This window comes from Pleurodeles waltl, chromosome 6, assembly GCF_031143425.1.
Source record: "Pleurodeles waltl isolate 20211129_DDA chromosome 6, aPleWal1.hap1.20221129, whole genome shotgun sequence".
Taxonomy (NCBI): domain Eukaryota; kingdom Metazoa; phylum Chordata; class Amphibia; order Caudata; family Salamandridae; genus Pleurodeles; species Pleurodeles waltl.
The window spans coordinates 931,789,693-931,808,390 of NC_090445.1; positions in this window are offsets into that span (position 1 = coordinate 931,789,693).

Below are 18,698 nucleotides of genomic sequence, written 5' to 3' on the forward strand. Positions count from 1 at the left end.
GACTTTGAAGCCAGTGCTAGACTCACCCAGTACAAGGGGAAATGTTCTATGGATGGATGTGTGGAATGTGAACCAATTGGGTTGGCACTTCATTGGGTGTTGTTTCATATGGTAAGTATTTCTTATGGACTTAGCCACTGTCAAAATCTATTGGGTTATATTTTTCCTCCTAATGTAGATTGGTCTTTTGTTTAATGTATGCAGGCTAGAGGTTTGTTTGTCCACACACAGAGGGTGTTCAATTGTACTACCTTCCTATACAATTGAATGGACATGTGTCTGTTTTAATGTGCGTACCTTAAAATTACTTTATCTAAGTGGGACCCATGCCGGTACTGGTGTATTTGCTTTCCAGACTTGCACTTAAACATTTGTCACATAGGCATTTGTTGTGCTTGATATTCATTAGGCCATACTCCCTGTGCAAATAGTGTTTTTGAAGCATGTGCGAAGTAAAATGTGTCCCAGGACAGCCGCCTTCCTTGGGTCCTCTGAAGCTGCCATACCTATTCTGAAGGGATTTTTATATTGTGTGCTTTGGGCGTTTTTTACAGAAATTATTCTACATCCCATTTGCCTTATAAAATCTTTTGCAATGTGGGTGATATGTGTCAGTCTAATACAAGGATTTTGCAGGGAAGCTGTGTTTGGGTTTGTTTGTTAGACCTGCCATCCTTGGCATGGTCTCCCCTGAAGTTTTGCCTCTGCTTCCTGTATTTTTGACTGTGGGCTGAACTTTAATTTTTCTGGTTTTTGTACTCTGCTTACTTTACCACTGCTGACCAGTGCTAAAGTGCAAGCGGTCTCTTTATAAATAGTATTTGTAATTGGCTTTTCCCTGATTGACATATTTGATTGACTAGTAAGTCACTAGTAAAGTGCAATAGAGGGCCTCTAAATCAAATGCTACCAGTGAGCCAGCAACACTGATTGTGCCGTCCACATGAGTAGCCCTGTAAACATGGTTCAGACCTGCCATTGAAGTGTCTGTGTATGCAGTTTTAAACTTCCAGTTCGACCTGGCAAGTGTACCCACTTGCTAGGCCCAACCCTTCCCTTTTTGGATATGTAAGGCACCCCTAAGGTAGGCCCGAGGTAGCCCCAGGGGCAGTGTGCACTGGGTGTTAAAGGCAGGACATGTATGGATGTGTTTTACACGTCCTGACAGTGAAATACTGTCTCTATTGCAAGGCCTATTTCTCTTGGTTAACATAAGGACTGCCTTTATATACTTTTAAGTGCAGTTTCCCATTGGGAGCAGATAGAGATGTGGAGTTTGGGGTATCTGAACTCACAATTTAAAAATACATCCTTTGGTAAAGCTGTTTTTTAGAGTGGCAGTTTGAAAATGCCACTTATAGAAAGTGGGCGTTTTCTTGCTTAACCATTCTGTGCCTCTGGCTGCCTGTGGCATCCACGCCTGGGTCAGACTGACAGTTGGGCTGTTTGTGAATTCCCTCTAGATAGTGACATAAAGGGAGGTGGGGTAGAGCCTGCATATCCTGATGAGTCTCCTGGGCTAACACAATGCAGTCTCCAATCCCTTGTGGTGTGACTGGGGCCAAGCCTGGGTAATGCAGGAACTTGTCAACAACAGAGACTTTCCTTTCAAGTTTGCCTACTTCAAAAGCAGAACTGGGTAAAGTAGTAGACCCCAAACCCCAGACTTTCATATTACTTCTGGATCTAAAGGAACCTCTGCTAAGGAGAAGAGCTGAAGAGATGGAGGAGGAGTACAGCCCCTCTGCCTGTGAGTGTGCTTTGCTTCATTGGTCTGCAGTTGCTGCTTCTGCCTGAGGGAGGACAACGACTGGAGTTTGCTGTGTTTGTCAGCTTGCGTAGTGTCTCTAAGGCCTTGGACTACTGAGCTAGCCACCTGTTCTGAAGTTTCAGGGCCAACAAAGACTTCCTCTGTCAGCACCTGGACTCTCTTGCTGAGACTCCTGCCCTGCCAAGTGGGGCCAAATCCGATCTCTGGGCACTTAAAAGAAGAAGTTGGTGGAACAAAGACTGAAATCCATGCACAGGTGAAAAATCGAAGCAGCATCTGCTTCGCGGCTGAAAAATTGATGCACCACCTGCATCGCAGCTGGGAAGTCGGCGCAACACCCACTTGCGGCTGCCAAATTCGACGGATTACCAACACAGCGCGGCTTTTCACCAACCTGTCTCTGGAATTTCATAAACATCTTCCCTGGGCATCAAAACCACAGTGAACCTGCAAGGACCTGAGGTTGCCCGTCCGGAAATTGATGCATCGCTCTTCTGCAGGAGAGTAAAAAGACCGATCGCCTACCCGATCAGAGAAGAAACAACGCACTTCCTCTCTTGCAAGTAAGGAATTGACACATCGCTGGCTTTTCCGATGCATTCTCACCCGTGCAGCTTTATTTTTTATGGAAAACAGGTATTTTGTGTGTAAGCAACATATCCTTTGACTTCTATGGAATTAGACTCTTTTTACTTTGAGAATTCATATCTTTGTTTGTGTATGTTGGATTTGTGTTGTTTTGGTCTTGTTTGATTTAGATATATATTGGCTGCTGTTCTAAACTGGTGTTGTGTCACTTTTGTAGTGTTTACACAGTTTTACTGTGTGTTTTGGTACAAGTACTTTACACATTGCCTCTGAGATAAGCCTGACTGCTTGTGCCAAATTACCAAGGGGGATAGCAAGGGTTATCCTAGGTGTGTATCTCCCTTACCTGACTAGAGTGAGGGGCCCTGCTTGGACAGGGTGCAAACTAACTGCAAACCAGAGGCCCCATTTCTAACAGAGTTCAATGACCCCTCCATACAGATGTATATGTTCTGTCACGACGGAGCCATGGCATGTGTACAATGTGAGGGTGTTACTTCAATTTGCAGGTGTGATATTGATGTGGATTTGCTTTTGTGTGAACAATGTTATATAACTTAACACATCACTGTTCGAGAAACTGGAATGTGCACATATATTAAATTTTGCAGAGTGTGGTGGTGCAGTGACCTGGCCAAATGGGGTGCCATGGAGCTGTGTTGGGACATAGGTTGTGTACAACTCCTAACTGGGGCCAACATACCAGGTCAATGGCGGCCCGTTGAGTTAATGCGGAGTTAGAGGAAACAGGTAGGTGCTTGACTTTCCATTGGTTGCGTCCATCACAAAATTGATTTTGTGTGCCATCAAAGAGCACAAGCATCTGCAGGACATGTTGAATCACTCAATGGTGGCCTGCATGTGAGTTTCGGCCTTATATTCCTTCATTTCTGCCAGCTCATGGTGCAAGATTGCTTGCTTTGGCAGTCCGTAGCGCACCAGGGCAGAGGAAAGGATAGGAATGTGCCATACTGCCATGAATATGCCACATTCCTCCTCCTTCCCTGTTATGCGGTGGAGTGCAGCAAGGTGAATAGATGTACTGCACTGTGTGACTTTGCAATTGAAATGGCCCTAAGTATTACCCCCGTCACTGTCCACCACCTGTCCTGACTAGGCACCTGGGAGAGATTGGATAGTAACTTGGCACCCCTCACTGGCTCCTGCCCAGCACCTGCCCTGATTAGGCACTTGGCAGAGTTAAAATAGTAATGTGTGCCCAGCCCCTGCCCAGCACCTTACTTAACAAGGCACTGAGCGAAGTGAGAATCATAAACCCACCCCTCCCCAAACCACTGTCCAGCTCTCTTTCTGGCTAGGCACTTGGAAGAGCTAGAATAGTAAATCTGTCCCTCAGCCACTTTCCAGAACTTGCCCTGACTAGGCACTTTATGGAGTTGGACTAGTAAATCTGCTCTAGATAAGCCTCTTTCCAACACCTGCCCTGACTTGGTACTAGGCGTAGTTAGAATAGTAATAGTTAGAATAGTAACTTGACCTGCAGTTACTGTCCAGCACCAGCCCTGACTAGGTGCTTGGTGGAGTTAGAACAGTAAATCTTCACCTCCAGTCACTGTACAGCACCTTCCCTGACTAGACACCAATTAAAAAAGCAGGGAAAGAGAATCTTGTTTGTTATGCGCCACATACTCAAATCAGAAGGTTCATTTACTAGACTTCAAGCAGACTTTATTTAAATGCTTGTTTGTAATGAACTTAAATATGTTCTTTTGTCTTCTTGTTTTCTACATTGGTGGAGGCCTACTTAGCCAGTAAAAGCAACAGTATGACACCAGACACACTGTTGTTTAGAAAGTTAACACCACGGTTTGACTTACCAACCTCTATCGAGACAGATGAGGAACTAATTTTAAGAATAAATCCTACTGTTGTTGGATGCTAAACCTTGATTTGAACAAATGTTCCACTGCAGTTACCATCTACAATCATCAGGGGAAAAGATGGAAAGCACTGTAAACAGTAAGTTGGCTAAGGGGCATGCCTCCACTAATATTAAGTGGCCTGATTCTCCTTCTGTTGAGTATTAGAAGCACTTCAAACAAAAAGAATGTGTTGCTACTCCAATATGTTTTGACGGTCAGAGCTATGAGAGTTGCATGCATCCTACCAGCAACACTTGTGTCAATAACTTGTGATATTGTATTGGATTACTGTTAAAAACACTTGCTACAACCAGGTGATTGGATCCTGATGAAGAAGAATATCCGCAAGATATGCTTGAAGCTGAGATAGAAAGGTCAACATTAAGTTCTGCTTGCTAGTACTACTGTCATGAAGTGTGCTGAAATATCAGTGGATCCATGTGACTCACACAAAAAGTGTAAAGCGGCAGATGAAGAATTGTTGACAACATTCACTGATTCACAAAGTTAAGTTCAACTGTGCATTGTGCATCTAGAAGGGTGAGAGGAGAATCCTGAACATTTTGAAACTGGTGAAGCTGGTGATGCTGATGAGGCTGAAGATCCTGGTGAAAGTACTAGTAACCAGTTTCAATTCAACAATCAGAGTGAAGGGTTGCAAAGTCAGAAGTAGCAAGAAACTGCCTCTGATTCAGTTCATGAAAAACACCAGCTAAAAATGTGAGTCACAAGAACCCCATGAGAAGAAACAATTCACAGTCAGTTGATCACTTTCTGCTGAGAAACATACAAAATCAACTGTAGTGAAAAATCATTCAGCAATAGTCACAAGTGAAGACACAAAAGTCAAAGAGTGCATTGAGGATCTAAGTGGCCTAAGCCATCAAAGAGAGGTTGCAAAGGAAGACATTCGGAAAATGAAAAATCAGAATCAATTAGGGAAGAACCAAAACCAATTGAAATCGATTCTTGCCAAGTGACCCACAAGAAAAAGAATCCCAACTAGAAAGTGCTCTTCACCTGAGTGGGCATATTTGGTATCTGTGTCTGAAGAGGAAGAGAAAGAATCAGATGAGTAAGTCTAAAAATCAATAAAGTGTTGCCAATTCATCTTTGAAGATAAAATAGAAGAAACACCTTAAACTTTTGTAAATCCTGCAAATGTGAAATTTAGAAAGTAAAGATTTTGAGCTCTGGTTAAAATCATTGTTTGTCTCTTAATAAATAATTTGATGAAGGATCAGTCTTGAACCTATGACCTGAATTAATGAACTGAAAGGAAGAAAACGAGAAATTCTGAAGTTTGAATTTTGCCTTTTAATCATTGTGTTTTATAGAAAGAAAAACCAGACATTGTTTTGAAAGAATCTTGAAGATGTTGTTTATCATAGTGGAAATGGCAGACAGCAGATGCTGTAAGCTTGTTAGCATGGTTTCACGAATAATGATAACAATACCATTAATTGGCATACAGTTGTGCCTAATTTCTATGGGTAGATATGTTTCATCACAAGTTGAATTATCTACAGTTCTTGATGGAACTGGACATTATACACTGATACATGGTGAATGATTAGTGAATTACTTTGAAAATAATGTCTATGCAAATCTCCGGAAATATATATAGATATCATGGGGGATGAATTCCTCAGTTTGTAAATGTCTCCCTTCTTATGCAGGTCAAAGATCAATATACTATCAACTGACAATGTCCCATTGTTTGTCATGTAATGCTTTTGTTAGTATATTTACCATGGGAAAATGTTCTATCACCATACATGTTGCACCTTCATATTTCTGAAGATTCTGGGCATTCAGTAATGTATATTAAACATTTTAATCCAGTTGCACAAGCTAATCAGAATAATAAAATTACTAAGGCGGGGAGAGGTTAGGTGTGCAGTTTGAGTAAAGAGGAGTGGAAAATTATTAAAGAATATAATGAGAGGAGAGTAAATATTTTTAAGTACTGGAAGGATGAAAAGAAAATTAGAGAACAGATCAAGGCTGAGGATGAATTTAGAACTTTGAATCTGCATCCAAGATTGAGAGTGGTGCATGAGAGAAAGGTTGAATTGTGTTTGGTACATCATGAGCCTGTCAGGAGTTAGACCAATAGAGTTTGAGGGAAAGAATGAGTGTGAACGAAGTTATTAGTGGGGAATTTCCGAGTGCTGTGAAGCCAATACTTTGGGTAATTTATTATGTGTGCAGTGAAACTTCCTATCTTAAACTACCTCATGATCTGATGGGTTCCTGCTGTCTTGCTTTGGTAGGCATGAGAGTTTACCAAATGAATGAGATGAGTGCTGCTGTTGGATTAAAGAGAGAGAGAGGTGACGTTTTGGGCAAATTGTGCCAGATGTATTAGGAGCTATGATACCATCTATTGGAGTGGTTATGAATTATGCAAAAATTGTACGATTATCGTCGCATGTAGATAGGATTGCTTCTGAAACTACTGGTGCCTTAACTGAAATAAACAATGAACTTATCGCTATGTGTGCAATGATTATGCAAAACCGCCTAGCGCTAGATATCCTTCTAAGAAAGGAATCCGGAGTTGGCAGGACTTTGAAGGTGAGAGAGTTCAACACCTTGATTACAGATAACTATAGGTTTATTCAAAACTATGTTTCTAACATTCATAATGTTTCTTGTGAAGACAAAGCTTTTGAAGAGTATGGCTTATGGAAATGAGTGGGTTCCTGGGTTGGTGAGACTGGGAAGGATTGTTGTAAGATTTGGTGAGTAGTTTGGAAAGTTTGGGCGGGGGCATGCTTAGGACTATATTTACACCTGTAATTATTGTGTTCATTTGTGCTATATGTTTTGCTTCTCTTGTTCAGGTTTTCTGAATTAATATTGTTAAAAAGTGGGCATAAAATGAAAAAGATATCATCCAAAATAAAGAGGTGTGAGCCACAAATGAGGCATGACAGAGAACGAGTATGGAATCAACTTAAGATGTTGGAACAATCAAAATGTAAGAAACAGAGAGTGATGTAGATTGTATTATGACAGGGGGATGAGGGGGTCTAGTGATGACTGAATCATCAGAGGGGGAAGTTGAGGAAGTTTTTGTGCATTATTAAACATTGTGCATTATCAATGTGCATGATAGTATTCTGCACTTGAACGCATGTGTGTCCACTCAGGTGATGCTATTGCTTTTGAAATAATTTTGATATGACCTGTTGAAGTGAATTTGTCTGGCTTCTGCAAACTTTGGGCGAGATGTTTCAAAGGATTTCGCATTCGCAAATGGTGCGAATCGGTAATTTCCACCGTTTGCGAATGCAAAATCACCTTTCACAATGTATGAAAGGCATTCGCAGGTAAAATTTAAGGAATCCCAAAATATCTATTCCTTGTTGTAAGATTTGGTGAGTAGTTTGGAAAGTTTGGGCAGGGGCATGCTTAGGACTATATTTAAGGAATCCCAAAATATCTATTCCTTGCAACAGCGACATGAATTTGCGGGTCGCATTTTGCAATTCGCAAAAAGCAACATGATTTTGCGAATCGCATTCTGAGCGTCACAAATAACAATGTGAATTTGCGAATCACAGAATGCGAATCGCAAAATCCGTATAGCAATGCAATGCATCAACAATTTGCAAATTGCTAATATTTGCACAATGGCTTTTTGCACGTGCAATTTACCACAAATTGAAATAGGTGGTAAACAGATGCAACCTATATAAAGAGGCCCAGAATGACTCATCCTCTTTTCCACAATGGCTGCACTCTACGTCATGGCGAGGAGGACAAGGATCCTGGCAGGCTTGAGGAGAGGGAGGAGACAGAAACACATTTTTAGAGTGTGCAATACCCTTTTTGACCAGACAGAGGAGTACATATATGATAAGTGCAGGTTAAACTCAGCCATGATACTTGACCTGATAGCTGATCTACAACTCCTACTACAGTGAAACACACACAGGACCAATAGCATACCCACCCATGTGCAGATATTATGCTCCCTGCACCTATTAGCCTCAGGGAACTATCAAGGGGTTATAGCAGCATCTGGAGGTGTCTCACAGAGTGTGCTTTCACGCTTCTTCAATGCATTCCTCAATGCCATGCTTAGCAAAATCCGTCAGCACATAAGATTCCCCAATACCCCACAGGAATTGCTACAAACCAAATACAACTTCTACCAGATTGCCCAATTCCCACATGTCATTGGCTGCATCGATGGGACACATGTGGCTATCTGTCCACCATCGGCCACAGAGTATCTTTATCAGAACAGAAAGAGTACTCATTCCATGAACATACAAGTCATATGCAATGCCTCCAACTTTATTATTAATCTTGTGGCCAGATACCCAGGTAACACACATGACTCCTACATCTTTAGGCACAGTAGTATACACACAAGACTTCTTGCTGGGGAGATTGGCGACGGATACCTACTTGGTGATGTAACAGTTGACAATGTCGCTTTGATGTATATGTGATGTCACGGACAACAAATACTCATTTTACTCTCCTGCCATTCTAGGAGCCAGTGCCTATGCGGTGCGCTCGTTCATACTTACACCCTATCCGACCCCTGCCACGCCAAGCGAAAGGAGGTATAATGCAGCACACAGGACAGCAAGCAGAGTTATAGGGAGGCTCTTTGGCCTGCCGAAGAGCCGTTTCAGATGCCAGCACAAGAATGGTGGTGCACTGCAATACAGCCCTAACATACATGCAAAATCGAAGCTACATGCGCTGTGTTGCACAACATCGCAACAACGAGGGGCATACAGTAGAACCCGCAGAGCCTGACTCAGATGAGGAGGATGATCCCTTGCCACAGCTTCAGCCAGAAGACAGAAGCAGTGCAGCAGAGGGCAGACAAAGACGTGCTGAGATCACATGCAACTATTTTTGATGTAAGTAATGACAACACAAAGTCAACATTTCTGTATTGCTGTAGGTAGCATCTTTATTGCCTTGACTTCAGGTAATATATGTGTGATTAGGACATAGGTAAGAACTTTACACATACAGGTGCTAGTTAAAGTGTCACACTATTAGCATCATAGTACCACTGCATTGCTACATGATATGCAAGTCCCCTGTAGCTCTCAACATTACTTCCTATGTCCAAGCACTCCACTTGAGTGCTCAGTGGTCTCGGTGGCACCTCTTGTTGCGGGTTTAAAGACAGTACTGTGTCTGGTACTGCAACGCCTAAGATCAATCACATGGGCTGTGACACTGCTTAGGCTAGAGAGCTCCTCACTATCCCCACCACCTACTTCACTATTTGTAGCACTCCGTGCTGTCCGCATTGTCTCCAAAACATTGGTGATTTGCACTGATGCTTGTGCAACATCCCGACTGCAATGTGCCATCTCCACTTGCATGCCCACAGCACACCGTGATAGCAAAGCATTTGTGGTAGTGAGCCGATTGGCAGATCTGCAGAACCCATCCAACCTGACCATCATTTGGTGATGGCGCCTAAAGTGGTTGACATGCTCCTGCTGCATTACAGTGCAGAGTTCCCTAATGGCATTTGTCATCTGCTGCTGTTTGCTGTCCCTCATGCAGCTTGCACATGTTTCCATTGAGAGACTCCAACTGCTTGTGCATCAATCCCATGTTGTCATTGTGAGAATCAAACTGCCTCTGCATTGCTCCCATGTTATGATTGATTGACACCAACTGCATGTCCATTGACCTCTTGTGTTTACATTGCAGTCACTGCATTTTCAGCATGGAAGCCTCAAGGCCACCAAGCAGTGATGGGTCCTCACCTTCCTCTGTGCACTGTCTGCCTTCTTCGCGATGCCTCCTAAGGGGAGTAGACTGATGCTGCAGCAGGGACTGCGGTCTGTCGGTGCTTCTAGCCTCTGGGGTGTGGTGTGGGTACTTCTTCCGGCATTTCATCAGAGTCCAGGTTATACTCAGGGAGGGGTAGCACTCTTGCCCTGTGTCTAGTTGGTGCTTGTACGGTGTTTGAGTCGGACTGTGGCTGACTTTCGCCATCCCCCACATTTCCACCTTCTGCTGCGTCATGGCCCGGAACATCTGCAACAACAATGTGCAGCATGTCATTCTTGGATATGTACTCACACAGTTGCGTACTATTACTAAATTTACAGTGGCATAGTATCACTGAGAGTCTTGTGTGTCATGTATCTGTTTGGTTTTACACTATCTTGCTATTTATGTGGTAGTTGCACTTTATTGATGTGGACTACCATTCCCATAATGCATTGTTGTGTTGTATGTAAGATGTGTCATGGACTACTTATCACACTGCATAGTGCCATAGCTATTTTCTAAGGCCCATTTGTACATGCACATATGGGGAAACACATCATTACTGCCCTTACCTTTGCTGGTTCTGGGTGTGCCTGAGGTGTTAATGTCAGTGACACCACTGACAGCTTCAGGAAGCAGTATGGACTCCATCATGTCTTCCATTGGTGTAGATGGTGTCTAGTCTCCTTGCCTCCTTCAGCCAGCTTGCTACCCTCTCTTTGGCACATGAATGCAAGTCGTACCATCGCTTGCGTATCTCCTCGACAGAGAGCTGCGCAACACCCACTGTGCATATTTTGGTCTGGATGTCTGACCACAGTTTTCGCTTCTCACTTTCAGGTATCTGTAGTGAGTGTTTTCCAAATAGTTTGTTGTGGTTCCTGACCACCTCCTTGGTGAGCACCTCCAGTTCCTGCTCACTGAATTTGAGTTTGCGCTTCCTCTCTACTTTCTCCCTCACACTCCCATCAGTAGCCATTATTCTTTTTGGTCCTGACTGGCTCTCAAAACTGCCTCCCTGGTGCTTGGTTGGGTCTCTCTGCATGATCGTGTGGTTAGGGCTTCTGGAAACAGCATGTACTGACTCACTTCCTGGTTGTGACTTCATCAGGCTGTTTCAGGTTGCCGTTTTCACAATTTGCAATTTGCAAATACCGATTCGTTATTTTTTGCGATTCGATATTTGCAACTGGCTAATTGTGATTGCAAATTTTACGAAATCGCTATTACCGACTTGCAATTTTCATACATCCCATTTTGCATTTCTTAAACAGCAATTTCATAAAATTTGCCATTTAAGAAATGCAAACGGGGAGCTTGATACATCTAGCCCTTACTGTTTATTATTTCTGCTACACGTAGTCAAGTAAGTCATGTTTATTTTTTAATTCCACCGTTCTCAAAGAACGCTTTCAAGAATGGGTTCACTAATGTAACATTTCTCCAAGTATCGCCCACTTCCACGCAGTATTGCATTCATTCACAATGGTTCAATGTTTTTTATGTAACTAGTCTGTGACACCTCTGGGTGACCTTAATTCAGAGAGGGCTGAATCAATATTCATGTAGTGGCTTAGTTGGTAAGGCTGTATGACGGTTCTAATGTCTTTATTTTGATTCCTTCAAAATCTACTTTTTTTGATCACATCATGACCATTCTTCTTACGCACTCTACAATTTCTGTAATGTACCTTTTAAATTTGTGTACTGTACCTTCTACATTTTTAACGCTGTCCCCGAACCACTCACCCATGTGTGTGCTTTTGAGGTGTGAGATTTTAGGGGTACAACACAGCCACACATAACTTCCTTGTAGTGGTACCCACACAGCTTATAGAAACAGTATTGACATAGGTGTCTCCTGTCCTTTTTTTGATCCAAAGTCTGAATGGCATTGGTGTTTGAGCCATGACTGACAGTACATTGGACTATCGTGAAGGAATGCAACATAAGGTCATATTTTATTTGCAAGCTAATAATGAAAGTAAGGATCTCATAATGAAACAAGCTTTTTGAAAGTCCTGAATTACATGTACACCCTATATATCTGCTGTTTCTAACTTCTTAGTTATGTTTGTTGTTGTGCATACTCTCTGTCATACATGTTCCTAGGGTTGGTGCTAAGACATATAATGCATAACCACAACACTGTAAATGTCTAGGTAATTATATCTCCTTCTTCCCCCAATGTAATATCACGAAAGTACTCAAAATATATTTTTAAACTCAACTTCCTAAAAGTTTCAATCTATTGGAAACAAAACTACATACAAAAATCAATATGCAGTGGAAAAACGGCATCATGGTTTGCAATAGCGTATACCTAGAATTACTGATCAATATATTGTAGCCTAAAAATATATGCAAAAATGTGATGTCATGTTTAAATAGTGACAATGGAACACATGCTCACAACCCAAAATACAAAAAATGTTAAAATTGAGGTTGCACTTTCTGAGCTAAAGATTTTTAAACTGCTGGACAAAATCACAGTTCAAGGCTGAATTATGCAGATAAAATGTTGTCTTTAGAGTCCTACTGTTCAGCTAAGCATTCGGAGGCAGACATGCCTTGAAGATACCTTTAATAGACTGCGCAGTTATTCTTGTTGCACATCGATTTCCAAACACTGAACAATAAAAAGTCATGCTTTAAGGACTTACACAGCCTGGGCTTTTTTGTACTGTGAAACTTTAGCTCAAAAACACCGTGTGAAACTCGAAATTAGCACAGCAAGACTCTTTACATTTGCAAAGATAAAACATATTTAATTATTCCGCAGCAAGCGGAGCATTCAATAGGGCAAACTGGCTATTCCCCCTGTAAGTACATTTTTTTGTCTGAATAACATTCACACACATTGATATGTTTAAATGCAATGCGTTGTTATTTAATCTATTAAAGAAAAATTTACATTAGTTTTACTGATCAGAAATAATAGGGTAAGGTTTTAAAGTGTGCATTCAAACCAACTTGGGTCAATAAAATGTAACTGAGAAAATCAGTGTAAAATGCTGTGTTTTAGTTTGAAATAGATTTACCATGCATGTCGGGATAAAACGATTCTATAAAAGGTAGCTAACATAATCCGTATTTTATGACTACACTGCATAAGGTGTAGGGAATCCGATTGTTGTAGTTTGTGGGCGAGGTCATTGTCTTCATGAAAGATGTGGTTGAGCCCTCACAAGGCACAGGCAGTCTAACATACAAAGCTGAACGAGTGCAAAATGCAATCCTGAATAAAAATGAGCAGAAAAAAACACGTTTATATAGAATCTGAGTTCAGTTCGAAGTACAGTTTGAATTTGAATCAGCAAGTTTCACTGAGTGGTCAGTTTATGGCAAGAAGACGTCATACCTTTAATGATTCGAATGGGTAGTAAGTGACTGTGGAAGAGCTGTTTGGATAGTGTGGAGTCACCAGGTGAAAAATTGAAAGCTACTGTTGATGTTCTGTGGGCTGAGCTGGAAAGTGTAACTAGCTGGAATGCTCTGACTCTTGATGAAGCACAATCAAATATGACTTAAACGTCGGGGGGTGACTGGTAAAGGGAGATTCCGTTCTTGATGCAGGTGTCTTGAAGGCCCAGATCAGTTGCAGGTACGTCTTTCAGCTGTGGCTCAATGTAGGGTCAGCAGGCAGCCTCAAATGCTGGCTTGACATTGAGAGTCTACGTGGCTTGAACATTTTCATTTTTAAAAATAAGTTGCAAGAATGCACGCGAGCCGGTGACCAAGATGGCCATTAACTTCGGACCTCCGCGCATTTTTCCTCATGATAGCGGCCATTTTGACTAATTTTTGCTCACCATTACAATGTTTTTATCAGTTTTTTCTTGAATATTTGATGGCTCGGCTTGCAATTTTTTGTGCAAGACATGTATTTTATTTTTGCTCTCATCCGCATATTTTTGGAGTTCCTGTGTCATTCGTTTCCTTTTTGAAGGCTTTTATTTTTATATGGGCAAACTAAAGAAAATAAAATCTCTGTTGCATCAGTCCTCCTCCACTGACAAACTTTCAAAGTTTTTACAATTGGACACTTCTGCTGCAGCATCTTCTTCTTCCATGTCAAGGATGTCTTCCTCATCCTCTTTTTCGCCTAAAGTTTTTCAGAATATTTCTACAACTACTCATAAGAGGGTCAAAAAGGATCCACCTTCACCAGTAAAATCTCCCTCACCGATCTCTCTTGAACTTGTTCTTGACGAAATACGTGCATTTCGTCCTTTTATCGAAGAAAACTAATTCTTGGATACACAATCTTGATACTAAGTGGTCTCAAATGGAAGTGAGAGTCTCTGCTTTGGAGCCAAGAGTCAGCGACGTGCAGGATGAAACACATAAAATTACTAGTTTGGAGAAGGAAGTGGTAGCTTTGAAGACACTTGTGGAGGATTTGGAAAACAAAAACAGACGCAATAATCTTCACCTTCCCGGATTACCGGAGGGTCTTGAAGGGAGAGACCCAATTTCATTTTCTGCTTCATTCTTTCCACAGTTGGTGGGCCTACCATCTTCTACAGTATTGAACATCCAAAGGGCGCACCGTATTGGTAATCGTCCTCCGCATTCCTCCACATCCAAACCAAGAGGCGTGATTATTTTCTTTCTTGAATTTACTGATCTATAGAGAATTCTTAATGCTGCGAAAGCCAAAAATCAAATCTCTTGGCAGGGAAGTAAAATCTTCATCTCACAGGATGTGTCCAAAGCTACAGCAAACAGGAGGAAAGAATTTTTGGATTTTCGACCACAGCTTCGTGACTTGGCAGCTCGTTTTGGATTATTCCATCCATATTTGTTCAAAGTGACATATCAAAATAGGACCACTTCATATACCTCCCCTGCAGCTCTTCGTGATTTTCTAAGAATACACTCTACAAATCCTAAGGAAACATCTGGTCCTCCTACACGTTGACTCTATACGTTTCTTAATTTATTATGCCCTTGTTCATTACTATTACAATATAATTGATGGTCCTTCATATGCAGTTTATACATTATACTATATTGACATGACTACATGCCCTCTTTGTTAATGTATTGTTTTCTTTTCACAGGTTCCTTGTGTTCTATAATCATTAATTTTGCTCGTAACTTTTGTCCGTTGATGCATTCCGTTCCCTTGCTGTGCCGTCTTCAGTCTGTGCTGTCATCACCCCTCCTCTATTGTTCATTCCTCTCAGGTATGTTTTTGCAGTCGTCTTAATTTGACATGTACTGTCTCTTCTTTTTTTCTTGAATATTTTCCATCTTTTTTCTTGCTGTTTTCCCTTTACTCTTCTCTCTCTTTGTGCTTCTTGTTTTTCTTTTCCTTTGTATGTACTTTCAGTTATTTATGGTACAAGACCTTTCGTGAATATATATAGTTATGTGACGTAAAAATTCAGAGTTATTTCTTGGAATGTCAAAGGATTTATTAACCCAATTAAAAGGCAGAGAAATGTATCCCACTTAGCTAAATATAATCCAGACTTGGTTCTTTTACAAGAGACCCATTTGATGGAAGCTCTGAAACTTAAAAAAGGTTGGGTGGGCAATGTTTTTACTTCTCCTTCATCTACAAAGAAAAATGGTGTAATTGTGCTCTGCCATAAAAATTTATCAGTTAAGGTTATTTCGCAAGATTTGGATTCTGATGGTAGATGGCTCTTTGTGAGGCTAAGTATTAATGGGATTACAATGACTATTGGTAATATTTATGGTCCTAATAATTCAGATTATTTTTTCTGGCCTAATATTACTAAACAATGTTTGCATTATAATGATGATTTTTTTCTTCTTGGAGGGGATTGCAATCAAATTATTGATCCCTTTATAGATAGGCAATCTGTAATTAAATTTTCCCCCATAAAATGCATAAACAATTTAAGGCATTTTTCTCACAATGTAATTTAATTGATTCATGGAGAACCTGTAATCCTGACAGTAGGGATTTTTTGTTTTATTCTCCACCACATGGCTCCTTATCTAGACTTGACCATATTTTTGTTTCTAAATCATTATCCCAAAATCTTATTAACTCCTCCATTGAACCTATGGTGATATCTGATCATCACAGATTTTGACTTGCTCCCGGTGCATTCCAAATCCAATAGGTGGCAATTTAATAATTATTTGTTGCTTGACTCTAAAGTTTCCACTTCCTTTGTTGCCTTTGCAGAGGAATTTTTCTGATTTAATGAAGATTCTCACGTTCCTCCACAATTGTTATGGGATTCGTTTAAGGCTGCGGCTCATGGTCATATAATACATTTTGGGGGTTATTCCAACTTTGGAGGAAGTGGTAATCCGTCCCAAAAGTGACGGTAAAGTGACGGATATACCACCAGCCGTATTATGAGTCCATTATATCCTATGGAACTCGTAATACGGCTGGTGGTAAATCCGTCCCATTTGGGACGGATTACCACCTCCTCCAAAGTTGGAGGAGGTGGTAATCCGTCTAATAAAAAGACAACTTTGAATGCCCAGCATCAAGCTCTGCTTCTCAAAATTAAACGGGTTGAACATCAATATTATTCTTCCTTCTCTAATTTTAATCTACAAGAGTTTAATCAGGCAAAATTGAAATTTAACAAAATCTCAATGGATAATGCCTCCTCTTTTCTTCTACGTAGTAGAGCCCGTAATTATGGAGGTTGAAATAGAGCGGGGAAACTTCTGGCTAATTATTTAAAAGTACGAAAGCAACACCATAATGTGAAGTTTATAGTCCCTTTTTAAGGATGAAGATATTTTAGCTGAATTTGTTAATTATTACCAGACACTTTATACTTCTGAGTCAGTCCCGACCCCCTTACAAATTGATGATTATTTAAAGAATATTCCAAACCCTAATAAGACGCTTGTTGATGCTACTTCACTTGAAGTAGATATTACTTTGTTAGAAATTTTTAAAGCCCTTCAATCTTTAAAAAAGGTAAAACTCCTGGTCCGGATGGATTTACAGTGGAATTTTTTCTACATTTTTCTGACATTTTACTTCCCAAACTTTTTCAGCTTTTTCAATTCTTCATGGGTTCTGGTTGTACAGGGGGAACATTTCAGGAAGCTCTGATTTGCTTAATTCCAAAGGACAGTAAGGATCATACTTTCTGTAAAAAGTATAGACCAATCTCTCTTCTCAATACAGATTATAAAATCCTTGATAAATTATTAGCCCTACGTCTTGATACCTTCTTACCTGCGATGATAAGTAAGGAACAAACAGGTTTTATCAAAGGTAGACTTGCTTCTGACAACTCTAGAACATTCTTCAATGTACTCAGCAAAGCTCCCGCTCTTTCGTACTCTTTAGCGGCAATTTCCATAGATGCTGAGAAAGCATTTGACCAGTTAGACTGGTCTCTTCTATTAAAAGCTTTAGCCTGGCATGATTTAGGGCCTCATTTCATTTCATGTATCTCTTTGCTCTATTAATCCCCAATAGCATCGGTATTGGTAAATGGGAAATTTTCCAGATATTTTGTATTACGCCAAGGTGTACGCCGAGGGTGTCCGCTCTCTCCACTCCTATTTATTCTAGCTCTAGAGCCCTTTCTATCCTGTATTAGAAATAACATTAAAACTGAGGGTTTCCAGTATGGCGAGAAACATTTAAAATTAACAGCGTATGCAGATTATATACTTTTATATATATCAAATCCTGAACTCTTGATTCCGTTTCTACTTCTAGAGATTGAAGACTTTTGTTTGACTTCAGGTTATAAGATAAATTTGGATAAAACTGAAATCCTTCCTCTAACAAAATGTTGTTTAAGATCATCGTTTGATATTACTGGTTTTCACTGGAATTCTTTCACAATTAAATATTTAGGTATTTGGTTCACCCCATCCATTAAAACATCCATTGAACTAAATATCTCAGATGTTTTAGAGAAAGTTGATAGATCGGTTTTGGCATGGAATCCTTATTTTTATCTTGGTGGGGTCGTCTTGACTCTTTTAAAATGATGATTTCTCCTAACATTCTATATATCCTATCCATGATTCCGTTTCCTCTACCTGTTACTTTTTTTACACAATTGGACTACAGATTGTCTAAATTCCACAGGGAACAATAAGAAATCTAGAATTTTCCTTAGCCATCTTCGTCATTCTAAACAGGAGGGAGGAGTCAATTTTCCTGATTTCAGATTGTATCGCAAATCCTTTTGTTTGCGTCAAGCTTCTAGATGGATCTCCATGTCAGGCTCTATGTTTACTCCCTTATGATTGGATATTGAATGTTCTTTTCTTTTGCCTTTTTCCCCTAGTGAGGTGGTATCCTTTTCTTATAATATTTTGCTTATCTTCTCCCCGCTTCTTAAACATACTTGTGCTCTTTTGCTTTCTAACTATTTACCTCCATCCGTCACTTATTCCTCTTTTCTGAATTCCCCTATTTGGCATTATCGCCTCATCACTATTAATAAAAAAACATTATTTTGGAAATCCTGGAGACAAAGATATATAGCGTGGGTCAAGGATTTATTCTCCAATGATACTCCACTTTCTTTTTCACAATTCCAACTTCTATTTCATTGTCCCAATTCATTTACACCTGAATATCTTCTTCTCATTAATATTATTCTTGATGTACTTTTTTCCTTGTCTTCCCCTTCTTCTTCTTCAGAATTACCCTTCTGTTTGTCCTCTTTTCTTACCTCGTATCCTAAGACATCAAATATTTATAA